The sequence below is a fragment of the Zeugodacus cucurbitae genome, chromosome 3 (assembly GCF_028554725.1).
Source record: "Zeugodacus cucurbitae isolate PBARC_wt_2022May chromosome 3, idZeuCucr1.2, whole genome shotgun sequence".
In the NCBI taxonomy this organism is placed as follows: domain Eukaryota; kingdom Metazoa; phylum Arthropoda; class Insecta; order Diptera; family Tephritidae; genus Zeugodacus; species Zeugodacus cucurbitae.
The window spans coordinates 61,678,218-61,692,949 of record NC_071668.1 but is presented as its reverse complement, the minus strand read 5'-3'; the positions used below and the strand labels follow the sequence as shown (position 1 = coordinate 61,692,949).

Sequence of the window (14,732 nt, the reverse complement as noted above, 5' to 3'; positions counted from 1 at the left end):
ATTACTTGCCTCAGTGATTTTATCTAGTGCCGACAGCCACAAATTGTACTTCATAGCCCTAATGCAGAAGCTTTTAAAAAATGTGTAATCCTTCGAAAGTAAATGTATTTCAAATACATGGAAGGAACTTTAATATAGAGAGAAAAGGGAACGAGTGACCAGAAGGGAAAGTAACCGCAATGAAAACGAATTTTTACTTAGCATACGACTACTCAGCTCTGATATTTTTAGGATATAATGTAGCCTGGTGGCAAAAATAGTTCAAATCGATATAGGAATAACCTCAGCTATATATAAAGATTATCGTTAATCTAATGAGTTTTTGATGAATGTTTCTGTCTAATTGTGTATTATCTTAATAACACTAAAAAATAAATTGCACCTAGCCCTTCCACACTTGTTCACTTAGTCAAACATTAGACACCAAAAATATTTAACGCAGTATTCTTTGTATATAGAAGTGTCATATTTTTTATTTTTTTATTAAACGAGACAATGTAAAGACAAACCTATAGAGGACTTGGAATATTTTTACACCATTTGGGATTACAATGATGATCTTTATAAGAGTGTGGTGACAGAGCAATTATCGGAAGTGCCTGGGAAAGTTATAAACAATTGTGATCCTTAATTTCAACAACTAAATACATACTAAAAATGGAAACATAATACAGTCAATACGGAAATTTAATCATCACCATTCTACTCGTCCAAATTTTGGCAGTATTTTTACAAAGATGAGGATATTTACTACTTGGAACACTCTCATAATGATCACATTCAGATGCTGATGAGTTGCCTTTCTTGTACATAAGCGAACCCTCTAAATTGGTCAGTGAATAATTACAAGTTACGTGGATAGAATAATCGTTGGAAATACCGTTTTTGTATAGCGTCAAATCACAAGCGACAAAAGCTGCACGTTCGTTTGCTATTGCTGTGGAGTGGGCGACTTCTTATATTCCTAAATTTAATAAAACGTCCGGAAGAACATTGTCACAACCTCCAAATTCATTTTCGGACCGCCTGTAATATATTGCAAGCACAACCACATCAGCTTGACTTTGGCTTTGCACGTCCATCCCACATACATATAAAGATTTTGACCGGAGCTTCAAATCCATTCAGTACCATGGCAAGCATCATGCACCATATTACAACGTTTTGCATGGATTTCCGCTATATACGCTAACTCGTTATCCCAGATTATTTCACGCATGCGACTGGCCTTTGGAAATTTTCCCACGCCTTTGAGTTCCTGTTCACTCCCAGCTAATCTGTTGCGATGTTCATTGTGTCGATCGACATAAAGACGTTTAATTGAGCCTGTCAATGGCAAAAGACCAAGAACTTCGCCTTATATAAGATATGATACTGTACTAATAATATATTAGTTACTCACGACCGTATAATCCGGATTCGGGAAAATGCTTATTAGTATTCATAATTCATTCACAATAATAATACGAGTTGGTTAAAATGTAAGGCCTTATTGATGTAGCGACTAAATAAAAGCGAAAGTATAGAATATTAAACATTTTTATATTTTTATGGATATTATAAATACATTTTTTTAAAATGCTCCAAATATGTTCTTGTTATTGTTTTTAATCCTATATTTTTAACTTTTAGATACAGATGAAACTAAAGAAAGAGCAACAATCTCAAGAGTGACATAATATACAATACTATTGTGTTAGATATTCAAAATTATTTTATTGTTTTCAGTTTGACTGTCATAAAGTGCAGATCTCTGGTTTGTAGACACTATTCAATTTCACCGTCTATTATTTTTCTCTAAGCATTTTTGCTGGTTTAAAGCCTTCCATTTTTGTGTCAGTTTAATGGGAAAATGAAATGTTAAATGTAACAAAATCCAAAACAACCAATTTTTATTGAGTTGCAAATGTCATTTTGCAACGCCCACCCAATCAATTTTCCAGCGAAGATAAAAATGTCACAAGAACCGATATGTGGCCACATCTTGGCGCGGGTCACCATTAATTACCTTTTGCAGTAGCACATACATATAGTTAGTCAAATGCTTCGTGCTAGTAGTGCTACAATGCCGTTTGTCTTTTGTTTTTGGTATTTTAACTGTTACCGACGTTTGCAACAGTGCTTATTTGCCTCCATTATACTCGTATACATTAGCAATTGTAAAGAGTTAGTACATGTAAACCCAAATGTTAGTAGTGGTACTGAAAGTGATAATGTTCGGAAGAGGGACAGACAGTATGACAGTCAAAAAATTAATTTTGCATGGGAACACCATTTAGCTTGGCGTTAACTCATTCGTTGACTCAACTTTGACGTTCAGAAAACAAAATGTCTACAATGAAAATATCGTTATTTAGTAGTTTTAGTATTGCAGTGGTTCTTCAATCTCTAACCAAGAGACAACATTCATTTAGCTGGCAATAAATGAAATTGTGCCATCCACAAGCGGCTTACAAAGACATCAACCTCCAATTAACCTTCAAGCGGGCGCACCATCTTTTGTAACAAAAGCGGTCGCGCGTAGAGTTTTCGACGCCTCAATTGAAATGCGAGATTTAAAGTGGATTAAGTTGTGGAATTCATTTTTTGTATTAGTTTTAGTTATTATGTAATCATAAAATAATATTTTACAGGAAAATTGTCTTTTTTTGTCATTTTAAATGAGGGAAAAACATAAAAAGTAATATAATTCATTGAATCCAAAGTAAATTCATTAATCTTAACACAAAACCAAACAAATTGTTTTCAAAATTTGGGAAAAAACATAAAAATTCATAGAATACATTGAAAAGAATGTAAATACATTAATATCTTATTAGAAAGTTAGAATAGTTCAATAGTCAGATTCATCAGATTCATCGGTCACAAAACACTCATTACAAATAAATACCATATGGTCTCGACCAGTAGCATCACTATACACATCCTCCAAGTTTCCATGAGACATTCGTAAGGTTCAAGCAATATATAATAATCCGAACAGGGCCCGAATCTCAACAGAATCGGTAGTTTTACGATCTCGAACTCTGGAGTATACGCTTTCTTTTTTCTGTATTCGTAATTCGTTTGTACATTTTACTACTGTCGTTATAATTTTATCGCATATGAAAAAATCCCATGCTTTTATGGATGTTGTTACGCCCATGCCTTTTCCAAGAACACCAGCCTCTTTAGTCAGAATATTATGGGGAGGATACCTGACTCTATCACTATTTGATTTTTTCCATTTTGTAACATTATCACGTGCCATGAAGTATGCTCTATGAGCCAAAAGGAATGTTTTCCTCTTCCGAGTTACTTTCTTCGTTGAATGTTCCATTTCTTTATCAGATTCCACATCTGGTCTACATTCAGATATTTCTGATTCCTCACTACATTCCACATCAGATAAATGGTCAGAGACTTCTGATCCTTCATCACTTAAAGTTTCATCATCTTCCTCTAGGAAAAATTTCATTATTTTACTTTGACTTATTCTTGTTTTAGCAATTTTTACCAATAACTGCAACACTTTATTATATCAGAAAATGTGCACAGAGAGTCGCGCGTAAACTAAAAGACGTCAGGCGCGCGTAGTATTTTCGACGACGAGAGGCAACTGAAGTAAATGCTCGCTATAAACAGTCGACAAGCGTGAAAAAGAGACGGAAATAGTGCATTCGATTGGAAATGAACTAACCTCAAGCTACTAGAACTACCAAATATCTGGGATTATATACACAAAAATTATAATACTTTAATCACCATGGGCGGTCGAAAAGACTACGCGCGACTTCTTGAAGGTTAACTGACAGGTCGGCAGATAATATGTCTTGTAATCAAGTGGGAAATTTTAACATATGTTTTAAGCTACTGCTATGTGTTCTTAGAGATCATATTTCCTATAGGAGCTTCTCACCCTGCATTTCTTCTTCTTTAATCACTCTTAAGGCAAGGCAATTTCCTTTTTTGTCGAAATGATAATAAAGCGTTTTAAAACTTAGTACCGGAAAATAATAGGGAAACGCTAATTTAGCTGCAACTACCAAATGAAGAGTAAAATAGCGAACGATTAACATGCAACAAGCGTGCTACCACAAAATGGCGAATATAAATTACTTCACAATGACCAAAAAACCGAGCAAAAAGTGGGAATAAATGGAACAAAGAAAGGAGAGAGTCGAGTGCTGGAATGGTAAAATTCATTGAAAATCATTGCATTAGGATGTGCTCTTAATATTTGGCTCTATAACACAAATGGATTTCACATTTTGAGGCATAAGAGCTTGCAGAGTTAATTGGTTATTATATCAAAATTTTCCAAATATGGGCCCACAGCACAGGTCATTGCCTGAATTGATCAACAGATTGATGATAATATAATTCATTTGCTTGCAAACATAAGTTGATTGATAAAACCTAAAAAATCTGCATTCACTATTGAAAGTTCTGCTAATAATGGCTCGTGAGCTCTTAAATATCTTGTGCAATCCACAAGGGCAAGGCAGAGAAATTTTCCCTCGATAATTGTATTACCCCTATGAAGCGATTGATCTTTGAGAGAAAGTTCAAGAACTAAATATCATCCATGTAAAAAATATTTAACTGATAAACGAGCTTTCAGCTCTTAAAATATTGCATTCAACTGTGATTTGTTTATGTGATCTAACAAATTCAAATCATAATCAGGAACTTAAATGTGAGAATATTCAATTATAAACTAATTGAATTAAATTTTTATTATATTAAAATTGCATACGCAAGAGTAGAAATATATCAGCTGTACGTACGTACAGCTCAGAGTCGTGGTCGTAGGCTGCAAATAACTCGATAGCGACGGTGATGGACTTTCGCGTGAATCAAATTAAGCAAAGTGGCGGCAATAATTATAGAGAGTTGTAGCGCCTAAAAGTAGGCAAGGAAAATAAGCACATTTGCCAATGTGTGAATAGAAAATTGTTGTAATTTCAAATTGTATTTGAAACATTGTAAAATGCAGTGCAACTTGGCATTCGATTTGTACAAACATATGTTTACATTCAGATAGGCGCACAATAGTGTGCATTTCCCTTGGTAATTACTAACTGACGTGTACATGCATTTTGCAACTTTCCAGATATTTCGACTAAAACGAACCAACGCAGTTTGGCGTTAATTACGTGCCGCGGGATAACGCGATAATATGTGTCGCATTAACTCAGAACTAGAAGTCCTATGTGTGCTCGTCTACAGTGGCGGTGGTCTACACATTTACTCGCGTAGATAAAAGCCAAATGTTGTTGAGGTTGGTTTATATGTATATAAACATATTCCTCTGTTTGAACTGTTCTTTTAAATTGCCTGCCTAAGACTTAAGAGCGTGTATTTCGTCTATAAATTATTTCCGTTTCTTGATCGCCCAGGCGCACTTGTGTGGGAGGATCTTAAATGTAAGGCAATTACCAATGTAAACGTAAACATACATGTGTGGAATACTTCCAACAAAAATATATTCAATCCATTTTGGAAGAAAAAATATTTTCTTATATTTAGCGCATGGTGAATACAATAAACTGCGTAGACAAGCCCTTTAAAAGTATACTAGTATTTCAAAGTATTTTCAACAAATATTTTTTACGCATTGTGTGTATGTATTTCGTAGTAAGAGCACTATGAATATAAATCATTAAATCTAATAGCCTTTTCACACAGCCAAATGAATTGCTTTATTAAAATATTGATTGAGAAACCAGTTTTTGCTCTTCACACTCCATTTTTCTTTTTACTGTTCATAAGAAGTTGGTAAGGATGATCAGCTGCTTGTTATTTTCTTAGTAATTTCCAGCACTATATCTACGACAACGTATAGCGTGAACAACAATACGCAGACAAAGAACGTATATATAATTAGAAATACGGTCTTTGTCGCAGAGTTGCATTTCATTTTCAAGTCGATTAAACTTCACAGAGTAAACAGAATTATATATAATTAAAAATATTGAGCAAATGCATATTTCTAAGTACAAATATACATACAATTACATGACTGCTACACATAATGTATTATTTTGAGTGTGCGTTATTATTCGCTGCAGGCAGCCTTCAAATCGGCGTCGCCTATGCATTGCGTGAAGCTGCAACGGAAATTGTATATGAGTATGTGCAATACATCTTTTTCTTGGTGACTCTAGTTATACTTAATGCAATAATTTTGCTTTACTCTCTGTGGAATTTAATTTTAACTATAAGATACACGCCAATATACATATTCTCATGAATTCATTGCGGTGTATGCGTGCTCGGAAGCTCCTTTATACTTGCTTTTGTTTCATGCATCGACGCACATCGCGCATACATGGCAAGTTACTTGTTGAAGACTCTGCCTAGAATGGGAGAAATTTTGTAGCTTATTGGTGAGTTTTATGACAATTTATTGTAGTTGTAAGTCCTTCACGAAATGTTTATTGTTGTAAGAAAGTGTCGTCGTTATTATTATTATTATTGCTATTATGTTTTTGATAATACTTCTGCTGTTAACATTTCTGACTATCAAATTCGTAAATTGGTTATAGGAGTTATAATGCTATAAGGGTAATGTATGTAATTTCATTCTCATTTCCTAATTAAATGAAAATCTCCGGAAGTCCTAGTAAATGGATTCATATACTGCAATGCAATTATTTTGTTATTCAACGACTGGCATATATTTTGCAAACACATATTTTTTATAATGCTCTTTTGTATGCTAATGCAAAGATTTGTTGCATAAGATTTGGGTATATGGAAAAGAGCTAAACATATTTCCGAAACCTATTTTTAAATAATAATAACGGGAATAGAATAAGACAAGAGAGGCACAACTGTAGCTCTAAATATATTTTCAGTACCATTTGCTATATTTATGTTGAAACGTCTCTGCATTATCCTATATCAAATATAAAGGGTGATTTTTTAAGAGCTTGATAACTTTTAAAAAAAAAAAACGCATAAAATTTGCAAAATCTCATCGGTTCTTTATTTGAAACGTTAGATTGGTTCATGACATTTACTTTTTGATGATAATTTCATTTAAATGTTGACCGCGGCTGCGTCTTAGGTGGTCCATTCGGAAAGTCCAATTTTGGGCAACTTTTTCGAGCATTTCGGCCGGAATAGCCCGAATTTCTTCGGAAATGTTGTCTTCCAAAGCTGGAATAGTTGCTGGCTTATTTCTGTAGACTTTAGACTTGACGTAGCCCCACAAAAAATAGTCTAAAGGCGTTAAATCGCATGATCTTGGTGGCCAACTTACGGGTCCATTTCTTGAGATGAATTGTTCTCCGAAGTTTTCCCTCAAAATGGCCATATAATCGCGAGCTGTGTGGCATGTAGCGCCATCTTGTTGAAACCACATGTCAACCAAGTTCAGTTCTTCCATTTTTGGCAACAAAAAGTTTGTTAGCATCGAACGATAGCGATCGCCATTCACCGTAACGTTGCGTCCAACAGCATCTTTGAAAAAATACGGTCCAATGATTCCACCAGCGTACAAACCACACCAAACAGTGCATTTTTCGGGATGCATGGGCAGTTCTTGAACGGCTTCTGGTTGCTCTTCACCCCAAATGCGGCAATTTTGCTTATTTACGTAGCCATTCAACCAGAAATGAGCCTCATCGCTGAACAAAATTTGTCGATAAAAAAGCGGATTTTCTGCCAACTTTTCTAGGGCCCATTCACTGAAAATTCGACGTTGTGGCAGATCGTTCGGCTTCAGTTCTTGCACGAGCTGTATTTTATACGGTTTTACACCAAGATCTTTGCGTAAAATCTTCCATGTGGTCGAATAACACAAACCCAATTGCTGCGAACGGCGACGAATCGACATTTCACGGTCTTCAGCCACACTCTCAGAAACAGACGCAATATTCTCTTCTGTACGCACTGTACGCATTCGTGTGGTTGGTTTAATGTCCAATAAAGTAAACTGAGTGCGAAACTTGGTCACAATCGCATTAATTGTTTGCTCACTTGGTCGATTATGTAGACCATAAATCGGACGTAAAGCGCGAAACACATTTCGAACCGAACACTGATTTTGGTAATAAAATTCAATGATTTGCAAGCGTTGCTCGTTAGTAAGTCTATTCATGATGAAATGTCAAAGCATACTGAGCATCTTTCTCTTTGACACCATGTCTGAAATCCCACGTGATCTGTCAAATACTAATACATGAAAATCCTAACCTCAAAAAAATCACCCGTTACAATGATGATGCCGAGATTTTCAAGTAAATTAGGTATTACAAAAATCATATTATCTGCAGTTCATTGAATAATATCTACAAAACATGCAAAAAATCGACAGTGGAATAGGAATTGGATTTTTTTTTTTTTACAAAATACAATATACGAAAGTTTCTCGTTAAAAACCGGAAGCTCGATTTTAATTTTAGACCCATCATTTCTTGGGCAAATTTTCTTAGAATTCATCGTAGTTTACGATTTTGATAACCGCTTTGTCAAGAAAAAAATTGACCCACTCTAATATGTACATATATTGCATTCGATTACATCTTAGCACATTTTTGCCAATAATTAACAAAGTTTAGATTTCGTAGTCCCCAAGGAACTATTCTGAAGCTAAACCATCTAAATCAAAATTACATTCCAAATATTTTTAAATCTATTACAAAGGACCTATGTATGTATATGCATTATATTATATAATATGACTAGTGAACGGACCACGCATTGCTGTGGATAAGGTATATTTGATAAATTGAAATTATTTAACTACTTTCCATTTTCTCCGTCAGCTTTAGTGGTTTACGATAAATATACTAAAACTCTCTCTTGGGTTTTTTCGTTGCAGAAGTCCGATTTTGGCCATCAAGAATTCCAACCTTCTCATAGTAACACAATGCTTAAGTTTGAGCTAAGTTATATGGGGATATCCAGATCAAATTATCGCTTGACCAAATGACCTACCGGATAAACGGCTGTGACCACGTCCATTTACGTAAAAATTTGTAAATCCTTTTGTCCTTCGGTCTTGTGAATATCTGTTGCAAAATTCTTAATTTATTTCTTTTTTTTATTTTTTGCATTTGTCCGATTTTGCCTATATACAATACAATATCATATTGCTAACTGTAACGTATACGAACGATTTCAATTCAATTCAAATTATCGCTTGACCGAATGGCCGAATGGACAGACGGATGGACATTGCGACTCAATAATAAATAAATTTTCAATATAAACTATCCTATCTTTTAAGTTAGACCAGATTGCAGACGTGTGTAAAGTTTTAGTAAAATTGGTTCAGTAGTTTAGGCGCCAATCCCGGACAAACAACGCGACATGAAATTTTTATATACATATGGATATAGATATTGCTCCGCGGAGGAGCAAAAGACCCCGGGGGATGTGGGATCGAAAAGCGAATATATAGCCCCTGTCATCCGAGCCAAAAAGAAATCAGCTGTTTCTGTTTACATTCTTTTTTCTCATACTGCAGCTTTTTCTTTTATCAAAATTGTCACAGAATTAGGGATGCAAACGATGTATCGATATTTTTGAAACATCGATATTTTCGTCAAAAAGCATCGATGATGATGAATCTAAAAGTATCGATGCTTCGATGTCACATTCAACGATGTTTTATGTCGATGTTTTATATAAAAATTTTACTTCACACCTTCACACTTTTTCGGATATTAACTCGAAACCCTCTATTTGGATACGCTTTATTACATACGGAGAATTCGTTAAGGGAATGTGCGCTGGTACAACACTGCGGTTACTTTTATGATTTATTTATACACTTTAATTCTGGCGTAGGCTACTGCCTTAGATCAGAGATTCAAATGACTGCATTTTAAAGATGCTATGGCTAAAAGAAATACTTTTTTTTTTGTTTCATAAGAAATTCAAAGAATCGCGCTGATACAACAGAATCTTCGGATTAGTGTGAAACAGAATACTAGTTTGATATTTGGAACCAGAATAAACATTTGGTCCACCAAAAGGTTAAATGTAAGCTGTCAAATTTATCTACAAATACAGCGATGGAAGGATGAAGAGAAAGTGTATCTCGGCTGTTACCTCTACCAATCAGAAGCCAATAGAGTTTAGGTTGACATAAAAACTGTGTTTCAGGAGTTGTATAAATAGGCTTATTAATATTTACACATTGTGGCCACATCAGTGCCGAGTAAACGACCGTTTTCTAAACCCAGGGCAACTATCACGCAGAAGTAAAATAGTAAAGAAATGACAGTGAAAAAACTTTCCATGTCGTTGTTTTGAAATTCTGTTATTTATTGAGAAAAAACTTTAACAGACATAAAATGCTAAGTGAAAAAAAAATGTATCAACTTAAGACGTACTACATTTCATTTATTTATGCTTCTGCTTCTGTATCCCTAAGCTTTTCACACTAAATTTAAAATAAGTTAAAAAAGTTCAAAAATACATCGATGTGTTTAATGGCCGATGTTTTTGATTTCGATGAGTTTTGAAGAAACATCGATACATCGAACCATCGATGTTTCATTTCACGATGTTTGCATCCCTACACAGAATACCAAAAAATTTCTTACTTGATAAAAATCCGAAAAAAATTTCAATTTTTTTGTTATTTTGTCAAGTGCACAGAATAGGACTGTAAGACTATTTATAAAGTAATCGAAATTTTTACTCGAATTAAACTTAAAATATTCATGGTGCCATTAAAATCGAGTTTACCATACTACAAAAATATGTTTGACATTAAGAAGCAAAAACTATAAACTCATATATTCAATATATGTATAGATACATAACGAATTAATGACAGCGTTAACTGATTTTCATTGCCACTCATAACCATAGCGATGACTACTCTACTATAATGCACAGGCTTAATCATATCATATCACACTGCCGGTGAGCGCTTATGCTTCTGGCTGACATGGAAATTAATCGGCTCGTTTATGCCGCATAAACGTGCCTTATAACGGGTGATTTTTTTGAGGTTAGGATTTTCATGCATTAGTATTTGACAGATCACGTGGGATTTCAGACATGGTGTCAAAGAGAAAGATGCTCAGTATGCTTTGACATTTCATCATGAATAGACTTACTAACGAGCAACGCTTGCAAATCATTGAATTTTATTACCAAAATCAGTGTTCGGTTCGAAATGTGTTTCGCGCTTTACGTCCGATTTATGGTCTGCATAATCGACCAAGTGAGCAAACAATTAATGCGATTGTGACCAAGTTTCGCACTCAGTTTACTTTATTGGACATTAAACCAACCACACGAATGCGTACAGTGCGTACAGAAGAGAATATTGCGTCTGTTTCTGAGAGTGTGGCTGAAGACCGTGAAATGTCGATTCGTCGCCGTTCGCAGCAATTGGGTTTGTGTTATTCGACCACATGGAAGATTTTACGCAAAGATCTTGGTGTAAAACCGTATAAAATACAGCTCGTGCAAGAACTGAAGCCGAACGATCTGCCACAACGTCGAATTTTCAGTGAATGGGCCCTAGAAAAGTTGGCAGAAAATCCGCTTTTTTATCGACAAATTTTGTTCAGCGATGAGGCTCATTTCTGGTTGAATGGCTACGTAAATAAGCAAAATTGCCGCATTTGGGGTGAAGAGCAACCAGAAGCCGTTCAAGAACTGCCCATGCATCCCGAAAAATGCACTGTTTGGTGTGGTTTGTACGCTGGTGGAATCATTGGACCGTATTTTTTCAAAGATGCTGTTGGACGCAACGTTACGGTGAATGGCGATCGCTATCGTTCGATGCTAACAAACTTTTTGTTGCCAAAAATGGAAGAACTGAACTTGGTTGACATGTGGTTTCAACAAGATGGCGCTACATGCCACACAGCTCGCGATTCTATGGCCATTTTGAGGGAAAACTTCGGAGAACAATTCATCTCAAGAAATGGACCCGTAAGTTGGCCACCAAGATCATGCGATTTAACGCCTTTAGACTATTTTTTGTGGGGCTACGTCAAGTCTAAAGTCTACAGAAATAAGCCAGCAACTATTCCAGCTTTGGAAGACAACATTTCCGAAGAAATTCGGGCTATTCCGGCCGAAATGCTCGAAAAAGTTGCCCAAAATTGGACTTTCCGAATGGACCACCTAAGACGCAGCCGCGGTCAACATTTAAATGAAATTATCTTCAAAAAGTAAATGTCATGAACCAATCTAACGTTTCAAATAAAGAACCGATGAGATTTTGCAAATTTTATGCGTTTTTTTTTTTAAAAAAGTTATAAAGCTCTTAAAAAATCACCCTTTATTTACATACAGCTATGCCTTCCAATAATGTGAATATATTTCAACATCTACGAGTATATGCATGCAGACATACTGATAGCTTAATTGTTAATAATCCGACTTTAATGCAGCCTCAGCTTCAGAATGTTAAATTAAGCAATGGTATTGACTGCAATTCATTGGAAACGTTGAATGCAGTGAAGCGTTCACGCGCAAAAAGAGTTGAAAGTGTTATACAGGAGGCGTATGTAGACTGCTCTTTTACATTGTAATTACTTTAACTGCGCAAAAGGAGCTTAATCATATTTCTATGGGCTGCGGAAATTGCAAGCCATGCTGCCACATCAAACGAATAGTCGGTGAATTAAATTTTTTGGTAATATCGGATAGAGATAAGAGGTGCATATAGATCAAAATCTTTTGGCATGATATTTAAATCATTTGTATGTAAATTCAATTAAAAATTTGCTTTGCATCAGCAGTACCTGCAATTAGCAAGAGGGATAATGCAATTTTTAATTGTAATCTTTGATGAAAGATAACTGAAAGGCATTCTTAATCAGCTTTCCATGAAAAAAACAAAATTTCGTTTGGTGAGGAAAAATATTGTTATGTAATGAAAGTACACAAAATTATTTATTTTTTTTGCTTACTGTACTTTTATTATGAATATTATTATTTTATTTCTTCACTTAAAAAAAATCTAGAAATATAAAATCACTATTATTATTTCAGTTCTATAATTGGAGCGTGGCCCCGCCCAAAAATAGGTTTTTTGTATACATCTCCCAAACCAATAAAGCTGTATAAACAAAACTTTCTGCATTCGGTTCCCCTAGGTACCCCATCACATACCATAAAAATTGATATAACTGAAATCGGATTGTTACCACGCCCACCTCCCATACAAAGGTTAGGTTGAAAATTACTAAAAGTGCGTTAACTTACTAACGAAACTCGTCAGAAACTTTACAGAAGAAATGACAGAATAAGTCGCACTCAATTTTAACTCAACTTTAAAAATATTGTTGGGATATAAAATTTTATTATCATTTCGGTTCAATAATTAGTATAATATTTTGTGGTACGATTTTTTCCTAAGTAAAGTTGAGTTGAGTCGATCGTATTTTCCAAAAGAGCTAAAAAGTGTTGATCATGATTTTCCATGGCGTATACGTAACCATAAATAAGGGAATGAAATGGAATTATATTTTATATTTAAGAAACACTTCAAATCATTTAGGAGCTTCAAATTTAATTATGTGGAAAGCTATATATGTATATTACAACTCTATATCCCACAATAATAATCTAAGCACTTTTCAAAACATTTTTCAATACAGTTCAATGAATACATAATTTTATTTCAATAATAACAAGCATATACAGAGGTGGTCAAAATTATTTACACATCGGACGTTTTTTTACGAGTTTCACAGAAAAAGCTTTTGCTTGTTGTTATTTCTGTCGCAGGGTAACAAAATGCTATGTTGGTGTAAACCTTGATCTATTCCTGAGAGAATGAAGTCAGTTTGGAAAGAATAGCTAGAAATATGGCGGAGATATAAACAAATGAACTGAAGACTCGCAGTAGTCAAAAGTATTTACACACTGTGATAACTCAAATATATAAGATTAGTAGGAACTGTCATACAAAATCCCACAATTAGTCCTCTTAATATCGCAGCATCATCGAATGAGCATATTGCATGAACTGTCAATGATGCTACACTGTTAAGGACATTTAAAAATAGTAACATAAATACATACGTTGTGCATAATGTTGACCACTTTCGAAACCAAAAAAGCGATATGCCTTAAAATGCATCCTAAAGCCTGTCGTGGGCACATAATGCTGAATTTCAGTTCCAGGGCTTCTTTAGTAAACGCTTTATGCATTTACGACGTGAGAAGAAGAATAATGCAGTTTAGACGCTAAATAGAGTCGGAGGTAACATTATGATTTTTTGGGGACATTTTCCTTACTTCTGTTTTGGAGATTTGGTACTAATTTAGGGACCCTAAATCATCCGGATATATCAGAATTCACATGACCATGCCATTGTAGTGGTCCGTCGGCCTTTTCCAACTATTGACTACATTTTACAACAGGATAATGCTCCATTTCATAAAGGATCTTTACCTACAAAAGTTTTAAATGAAGCAAATCACCACCAGCAATTGACCACCGCACAGCCCTGACCAAAACTTTAGTCAAAATGTTTGGTATTTCGTTAAATATCAGAGGTCGATAATAAACTAAACTAACAGGATAATCCATTTCATGTTGTGTGTAAATACTTTTGACTACTGAGAGTCTTCAGTTCAATTGCTTATATCTCCCCCATATTTGTAGTTATTCTTGCCAAACTGACTTCATTCTCTCAGGAATAAAAAAGGGTTTACAACAACATAGCAGTTTGTTACCCTGCGACAACATCAACAACAACAAGCAAACTTGTAAAGAAATGTGAAACTTGAAAAAAAAAAACGTCCGATGTGAAAAT

At 34.8% G+C, this 14,732-nt stretch overlaps 1 long non-coding RNA gene across 1 annotated transcript; it reads left to right on the top strand.

Annotated features, from left to right (window-relative positions):
- Window positions 1–232: 232 nt before the first annotated feature.
- On the top strand, window positions 233–1,555 carry LOC105220397 (uncharacterized). Its single transcript, XR_852330.3, has 2 exons — window positions 233–831; window positions 894–1,555. It is a non-coding gene; the product is annotated as an uncharacterized LOC105220397 (long non-coding RNA).
- Window positions 1,556–14,732: the final 13,177 nt, after the last annotated feature.